The sequence below is a fragment of the Aethalodelphis obliquidens genome, unplaced genomic scaffold (assembly GCF_003676395.1).
Source record: "Aethalodelphis obliquidens isolate GAN/ISIS:26980383/991018 unplaced genomic scaffold, ASM367639v1 scaffold13, whole genome shotgun sequence".
Classification (NCBI taxonomy): Eukaryota; Metazoa; Chordata; class Mammalia; order Artiodactyla; family Delphinidae; genus Aethalodelphis; species Aethalodelphis obliquidens.
Window position 1 is genome coordinate 27,140,218 of NW_020837957.1, and position 9,452 is coordinate 27,149,669.

Here is a 9,452-nt window from a genome sequence, read left to right on the forward strand (position 1 = left end):
CAAACTATAAATAATTTGCTATTTGTTTCTATTATGTGTAGAATTTGCTGGTTTCTGTTTACTTGTTAGCTTGAGTCAATAATACCAATTTTGATATTTGAATTGCTAGAAGGCAGGATCTAATTCTGTTGAACATATGCTATTTCGTATTTTGGATACTGATGTGCATGTATAGAGATGTTTTTAAAATAATATTTAAATGATAACGAGGCAACCTTCAAAATTTCCTTCTGGGAAAACACTTTTTTCCCCTCAACGTTGTCAAGCACAGATAAGATAGTCAGATGAGCCATATTCAACTGAAAGTTCTCTTCTAAATAATCTTTCGCTATTAAATAATTCTGACCTCTGACCCTGTTTTGTTTTTAAGGAGAAAAATTGACCCTTATCTATGAAGGAAGCCTATCTTTCTAAAAAAAGAATATCTTGCTCCCATTAGCTGAACAGATAGCTGAACAAATCTCTGGACTCCTCTTTGGGTACGATTCCCCTGCCACCACCATCTCTAGAGCTTAGATGGGAAGTCTTGTATTTGCATTCCGAACTGGCCCTGTTCATATTTAGACTAAATCAACCATGTCTAAGCCAACTCAATCAAAGTGCTGTTGAGCTTTTATTAAAGATCTTCAGGGCAATAAAACTACTTATGACATCTTTAGTGGTAACTGCTAATATGGGAATAGAAGGAAAGGGAGAAGGAGAAAAAAAAGAAGAAAGAGGAAGGCAAGGGGAAGGGAAATCCTTAGGGGAGCTTTGAAAACCATGGTCCTTCTTTTTAAAACATTTTCCCAATCTCATCAAGATTTAAGCAGATGGGAACAGCAGAACGTCTCGGTATGCTCCAACAGCCCCTTGAGTTTCTTTTGTACCACCACCATGCCCAGATTTCACGCCACTTAGAAACCTGGCTCTGGCTGAAACATGGAAAATAACCAAATTCTTTTCCCTTTTTCCCTAAACACAACTGAGAGCCCCCATATTGTGAATGTATATTCCCCATAAATATGAAATTGCTTAGGAAGTGTCCAGAGCAATCTCATTAATAAGAAATGGAAATATTGTGGTTACCAATTTCTAGAAACACAAAATTAAGTCTGTGTGGTCAAGGCTGCTAGTTGTTATCCAGTATCCATTCTCCCCTTCTTTATTTTGTAACGAAACCACTGACTTTTAGCTGCTCAGAATAAAAGCTACACTTCCCAGTCTGCTTGCAGCTAGGTATAGTCACATTACTGACTTCTGGTGCATGGAATTTGAGCAGATGTGATGTATGCACCTCTTGATCTACCCTTAAAAGGGAACAGTATGCCTTCCATGTTTTTTTCCCTTTTTGTGCTAACTGGAATGCAGAAGTGATGCTGAATAGTTTTGAGCAATGTGTGTGTGGGAAATACCTTGTGGTAACAAGATAGCAGCAGCCTGGATTCCTGGACAACCACCAGGTTTCCTGGAGCAAAGCTACCATCTAGCCCTGAAACACCAACCACCAGACTGTTACACAAGAGGAAATAAAGAAATAAATATCTACCTTGTTTCAGTCACTAATTTGGGTCTCAATCTAGATACTGAACCTGTATTCTAATACCAGTACGCCAATGAGTTAGAAGAATAATAAAAATACCCTAAGGCTGAAAAATTAAAAATTATGTCCAAAAGGATGAAAAGGAACTCAAATGTAGTCAAAGCAATAGTATCACCAGTAAAAACCAGAAATTTAAATTTAAATATTTTTAAAAGGCTGACATGCCATTTGAAGATTGATGACAGAAAACTGAAATTGGTAAAATTGATAAAAAAATAGCAAATAATGTTCCAAAGCTTAGCAAAAATATCAGAAGGAATCAAAATATTTTATCACAGATGAGATGTTAAATTTTAGCTTTAAACAAGGAGCAATTGGTATTTTGAGTTGATAACAGTTTGCAGAAAGATTTGACATCCTTCTGTTCAAACTAGTGGAAAGGAAATGAGGATTTCTGGAAAAGATTACTAATTTCAACTGTATGTTTAATATCTCAAATAATATTTATACTTTCTTTCATCAATAAGAAAGTATAAGGAAGTATGTGGGAAGGATCAAAAAATAAATTGACTAAACAATATTAAAATGCTATAATATGAGTAAAGTGAGAAATGACAGGATCAACCACACCATGTAATAAATTTGTTGATTTTTAGAAATAAACTAAGTTCAAAAATTCCATTTGAGAAATTGGTGAGAGAGTCCTAAGGATTCTAAACGTTGGTATTCAAACATTCAAAGACAGAAATGTCATTGAAAAAGTTTGAAAATAAATTAACATATACTGACTTTTTAAAAAAATATGTATTATTGATATGATAGAAAGAGGATGAAAGTGGATGCATTTAGAGATAAGAATGAGAGCGACTGAAAGTGAGTAATGGTATGAGCTATAAATTCAACTTCAAATGAACTTTGCCCCTGATTGGGAGTGAGGGCAAAAGTGACCAGATTTCTCACATTTTCTTCTTACTCAGCACATAGTAGAAGGTTTTTAAGATGGAGCATTTCCAAGTTTTTTTTTTAAAAATGATGCTAATCTGTTTTCAAAAATAATCTTGTATAAAAGCCCAAAGTAAGAAACAAGCAGTAAGCAGAGTGTCTCTTTCTAAGGCTGAAGCAATTGCCAGGGCCCAGAACTCCAGCTGCCCAAATATTTCGATTTTTCTGTATCTACCTTCCCATGCTCCAGATGGGTATTCATAGGAAGGTGTTCCTTGACATCTTAGAGGTTCCATGAAGACTCATTTAAACGCCATATTTATATTGTTATCGGTTTGCTATACTGATCAGTGATAGCATTCATATCTATCTGCCTGGATAGCAAATATTTATTGCCTAGTGGAAGGAAACAGTAATCCCTTTTAACCAATATTTAATACCTTTCATTTTGGTAAATATCAGTTTAAATGAGGTGCTCCTTTTCCCATGGTTGGTGGATTAACAACAGACATTATTTCCTTTTCCTAAATGTAGGCATAGAATTTCCTCCCTTCAACTTCTCCATTTGAGAAGTATTGTTTAATAGTAACCCCAAATATTTGGTTAGGTTCTGAGTATGAAGTTGTTCAACATTTTATTTTTAGTTTTAAAAAGAGGACCAAAAACAGTCCTGAACATCTTCCTTACTTTCACCATTTTTTCCAAAGATGTCTCTCTTTTTCTCATCCACTTTTAAAACGTGATTGAGTATCTACAGGAAGCTAAGTTCTGAGTCACTCTCTATATTCAACCACTCATTCAGAGCTATTACTGTTGCCTTGGGCTTTGTCCTCTGTGGACCATTTTGAAGATGAAACTGAACACAGTTCTGAGCAGTCTTCTGGCCAGACCCAGAGCCACAGTGCATATTATAATGTAAGACTTGTTAGTAATGGAGGGAAGAATAGAATGCCTTTCTAAAAATGTGTTTCCTGGTAGAAGTCGATAATTTTTTTTAATATTTATTTATTTGGCTGCATCAGGTCTTCACTGTGGCACACGGGCTCTTCACTGGGGAAGGAGGGCTCTCTAGTTGTGGTGCATGGGCTCTAGAGAGTGCGGGCTTAGTTGCCCCGCGGCATGTGGGATCTAGTTCCCCAACCAGGGATCGAACTGGCATCCCCTGCATTGGAAGGCGGATTCTTAACCACTGGATGACCAGGGAAGTCCCAACAATAACTTCTTTAATATGAAAAGTATGCATGTCTTCTTTATAATTTTTGTAACCCAAAATTAATATGAAACTTTATCATCATCAGGAAAAAAGGGTAAACATCATTTCCATGCCAAAAAATAGAAAAGAAAAACATGCTAGATCATATGACTCAACTAAATGTTTCATAACAATGTGTTGATAAATTATTATCATATTTGGTAAAATTAAGAATTTTATGATACCATTTATCCAGTTTATTCAATCCAAAATTGGCAACATTAATGCTCAAAAAATTTCTTTTTTCCTTTTTTTTTAAGTTTGCCTGGCCTTGGTATACTATAATGTTCACTAGAAACAGAACTTCAAGGGTAAGGAGGAATAAACAGGGTCCAAAGTTTTCTGCAATTCTGTAGCCCTTTAAGTGTTCCTAGAACAGGAGAAGAGTGGGGATATACAAAAACAGCTTCAAGGAACTAGCTACTTTGGAACACTAAACCACAATCCCTGAGCAAATTCTATTTTAACAATAGCCACAGAATCTTTTCTAAAGTATTTCCTCATCTTTAATGTTTTAAACCCGGTGCCTTAAGCGATATACTGGTTATCTTCCTCTCTCTAGATGATTCCTGCTTTGATGAGTTGCTTTATGTCTCAGGGTTTCAGTAGATGGTCTGTTGGGTATGGCAAAAACATTTCACATTTGGCTGCTGAGATTTCTATACACTTCTGACAAGCTGTTGGATTTAGGGGTAAAGCAAGATTTTCTCTGAATGTGCTTCTTTGTTCTCTCATGGGGTTTAAAATAATTTTCTTATAAACCCTCAACCTTTTTTTCATATTGGAAATGAATGAAAACAAGCAGAAACCTTATTACAGCTTACTTTTCACCTAAGCAGTACGGAAGAAGATCTTTTAAAATCCGTAATCTTTGTGACTTAAAAGTTTATAGATTTTGGTTTCTTACAAATGAAAGTTAAGTAGACAAAGTTATATTATGGAAAAACTAACTTGGAAGAGTGTTTTCCAAGGCTGGTGCATAGTAGGTGCTTAACAAATGCATGTTAATTACTTTCTTTTGAGGCCATCAGGAGTTTCTTCCTTCTTCTGTCCACAAAATTATTATTATGCCAAAGTTATCCTCGAAACTCTCACAGACTTAGAATAATTATGCTTAATGAGCATCTGATTACTTACCATATCCTGAAATTAGAATTTCAAAGCCGTCATGGTGTTTATTATTGGGAAGAGGTATGGGGGAGCAGCACAGGGTGTGGCTAGGAGCATGGGCTTTGGCATTACCCAGACCTGTGTTGGAGCCCAGAGCACCTGGATAAGTCACTGAACTTCTCTGTGCATCTGTTTCCTCACTTATAAAATGGAAGAAAAAATACCCACCTCAAAAGGTGTTGGTACAAGGACCTACTGTATAGCACAGGGACCTATACTCAATATCTTCTAATGACCTATAATGGCAGAGAATATAAAAAAAGAATATATATATTTTTATATATATGTATAACTGAATCACTTTACTGTATACCTGAAACTGACACAACACTGTAAATCAACTATATTTTAATAAAATTTTTTTAAAAAAGAAAAAATCCCCCCGCCTCCGCCAAAAAAAAGGTGTTGGTAAAGACATGAGATTATGCATGTAGAGCCTAGCCCAGTAACTTACATTGTGAGCATCATTATTATTATTGTCATTATTATCAAATACCTGAAGTGTCAGAGAAGAAAAACAAACATAAGTTTTAATATATTTATAAAGGTAGGTCTTCTCTATTTATACTAAATTAGCACTTTCTACATGTGCTATGAAGAACGTGAGGATCCTGTTATTTTCTAGAGAATATACTGAAGTATTAGATTCTATTAACTAAATTATAAAGATTATTTTTTATATATTTACATGTATATGGAACCAGGACAAGCACTGAGGGGAAAATGCAAAAACAAAAAATCCTGAGCCTTTATGTAATATCCACTCAATCCTTCTAAGGTTCTGAGTTAAATAACAATAGTTAAATTTTTCCTCTGGCTTTTAAAAATTTACACTGTAATATATTTTCACTGTCCACTAGAGGTAATAAGTTATCCATTGGAAAGAGCCAATCGAAGGCCATATCACACTTTTTAATACTCTTTATTTCAATGACATTCTATAAACTTAATAATTATTGAAATTAATTAGTCTACAAGGTTATAAAAACCAGAGTAAAACAAAAAAAAGGTAAAAAAAAAAGTCTTCCTGAGACATACATAGCAATAAGCACTGTTCCAGCTTAACCTTATAATGTCATCTAGAGATTTTAATATAATGACTCTTGACTCTTTCTTTCTTACTTGTAGTTAAACTTACCCCATCCCAAAATACCTTTTTATAGGAAGAATTTAACCCTTACTCCTTCCCCTTCCTCCTGTACCATTTTGCTGCTGCCTTACTTCTAACTTTTGCCATGTTTTCTCTGGAGGATCTTGTTTAACATCAACCCAGCACATCATTGCCCTAAAATCTCCTCTAGTTTTCTGCCTAACTTAGATAGGCTGGCTTAATTCAATTCTTCCTTCTTTTTTCCTCACAAAATATACAAGCACACTTCATTTTATTGCACTTCGCTTTATTGTGCTCCATAAATACTGCATTTTTTTACAAATTGAAGATTTGTGGCAACCCTGCATCGAGCGAGTCTATCTGCACCATTTTTCCAACAGCATTTGCTCACTTCATGTCTCTGTGTCACAGTTTAGTAATTCTCACAATATTTCAAGGTTTTCAGTATTATCATATTTATTATGGTGATCTGTGATCAGTGATCTTTGATGTTACTATTGTAATTGTCTTGGGGCATCACAAACCATGCTCGTACAAGACAGTGAACTTAATTGATAAATGTTGTGTGTGTTCTGATTGATCCACCAACCAGCTGTTCTCCCATCTCTCTCTCTCTACCCAGGCCTCCCTATTCCCCAAGATACAACGCTATTGAAAGTAGGTCAATTGATAACCTACAATGACCTCTAAGTGTTCAAGTGAAAGGAAGAGTTGCATATCTCTCACTTTAAAGCAAAAGCTAGAAATGATTAAGCTTAGTGAGGAAGGCATGTCAAAAAGCCGAGATAGGCCGAAAGCTAGACCTCTTGCACCAGTTAGCCAAGCTGTGAATGCAAAGGAAAAGAAGGAAATTGAAAGTGCTACTCCAAAAAAAAAAAAAAAAAAGGTGCTACTCCAGTAAACACATGAATGATAAGGAAGAGAAACAGCCTTATTGCTGATGTGGAGAAAGTTTTAGTGATCTGCATAGAAAATCAAACCAGCCACAACATTCCCTTAAGCCAAAACCTAATCCAGAGCAAGGTCCTAAGTCTCTTCAATTATATAAAGGCTGAGAGAGGTGAGGAAGCTGCAGAAAAAAAGTTTGAAGCCAGCTGAGGTTATTTCATAAGATTTAAGGAAAGAAGCTGTCTCCAAAACATAAAAATGCAAGAAGAAGCAGGAAATGCTGATTGTAGAAGCTGCAGCAAGTTTTCCAGAAGATCCAGATAGATCATTAATGAAGGTGTCTACACTAAACAACAAATTTTCAATCTAGACAAAAACAGCCTTATATTGAAAGAAGATACCATCTAGGACTTTCATAGCTAGAGAGTAGCAGTGAACACCTGGCTTCAAAGCTTCAAAGGAAAGGCTGACTCTCTTGTTAGAGGTTAATGGAGCTGGTGTCTTGAAGCTGAAGCCAATGCTTATTTTCCATTCCAAAAACCCTAGGGCCCTAAAAATCAGGCTAAATCTACTCTGCCTGTGCTCTATAAAAACAAAGCCTGGATGAAAGCACATCTGTTTACAACATGGTTTACTGAACATTTTAAGCCCACTGTTGAGACCTACTATTCAGAAAAAAAGATTCCTTTCAAAATATTACTGCTCATTGACAAAGGTACATGGTCACCCAAGAGCTCTAAGGAGATGTACAATGAGGTTTCTATTGTTTTCATGCCTGCTAACACAGCATCCATTCTGCAGCCCATGGATTGAAAAGTAATTTTGACTTTCAAGTCTTATTATTGAAGAAATACATTTTATAAGACTATAAGATTATTGAAGAAATATACATTTTATAAGACAAATCACTATCAGTGATTTGTCTGATAGATTTGGGCAAAGTAAATTGAAATCCTTCTGGAAAAGATTTGTCTTTCTGGATGCCATTAAGAACACTCATGATTCACAGTAAAAGGTCAAAATATCAACATTACAGGAGTTTAAAAGAACTTGATTCCAACCCTCATGAATGACTTTGAGGGATCCAAGATTTCAGTGGAGGAAGTAACTGCAGATGTGGTGGAAATAGCAAAAAGAACTAGAATTAGATGTGACTGAATTGCTGCACTCTCATGATAAAACTTGGATGAATGAGGAATTGCTTCTTATGGATGAGCAAAGAAAGTGGTTTCTTGAGATAGAATCTACTCCTGGTGAAGATACTGTAAAGATCGTTGAAACGACAACAAAAGATTTAGCATATTACATAAAGTGAGTTGATAAAGCAGTGGTAGGGTTTGAGAGGACTGACTTCACTTTTTTTTTTTTTTTTTTTTTGCGGTATGCGGGCCTCTCACTGCTGTGGCCTCTCCCGTTGCAGAGCACAGGCTCCAGACGCGCAGGCTTAGCGGCCATGGCTCACGGGCCCAGCTGCTCCGCGGCATGTGGGATCTTCCCGGACCGGGGCATGAACCCGTGTCCCCTGCATCGGCAGGCAGACTCTCAACCACTGCACCACCAGGGAAGCCCCCTGACTTCACTTTTGAAAGAAGTTCTACTGTGGGTAAAATGCTATCAAACAGTATTGCACACTACAGAGAAATCATTCTTGAAAGGAAGGATCATTTGATGTGCAAACTTCATTGTTGTCTTATGTTAAGAAATTGTCACGGCCACCCCCAGCCTCAGCAACCGCCACCCTGACCAGTCAGCAGCCATAAACATGGAGGCAAGACCCTCCACCAGCAAAAAGATTGTGACTTACTGAAAGCTCAGATGATGGTTAGCATTTTTAGCAATAAAGTATTTTTTTTATTAAGGTGTATACATTTTTTAGACATAATGCTATTGCATACTTAATAGACCACAGTATAGTGTAAACATAACTTTTATATGTACTGGGAAACCAAAAAATTCATGTGACTAGCTTTATTGCATTATTTGCTTTATTGTGGTGGTCTGGAACTGAACCTACAATATCTCTGAGGCATGCCTGTATTTTCCTGTGTAGGTAACATTTCTGCTGCTCTTCGTTATTTTGTGCAGACCCATATTTCCCATCTGGTGTCATTTTCCTTCTGCCTGAAGGACTTCCTTTGACATTTCTCGCAGTGAAGGTCTGCTGATGATGAATTCTTTCATCTTTTATATGTCTGAAAAAGTATTTATTTTGCCTTTCAAAGATATTTGCACTGCTTATAGAATTGTTTGACAGTTTTTTCCCTTCAGTACTTTAAAGATGTTGCTCCAACATCTTCTCACTTGCATTGCTCCCAGTGAGAAATCTGCTGTCATCTTTATCTTTGTTCCTTTGTACAGCATAACATGTCCTTTTGTTTTCCCCCCTTTGGCAACTTTTATGATTTTTCTTTTCATCATTGGGGTTGAGCAGTTTGAATATGATGTTCTTTTGTGTAATTTTCTTTAGGTTTCTTCTGCTTTGGTTTCATTGAGCTTCCTGGCTCTGTGTGTTCATACTTTTTATCAAATTTGGAAAAATTTTTGGCTACAATTTCTTCAAATATTTT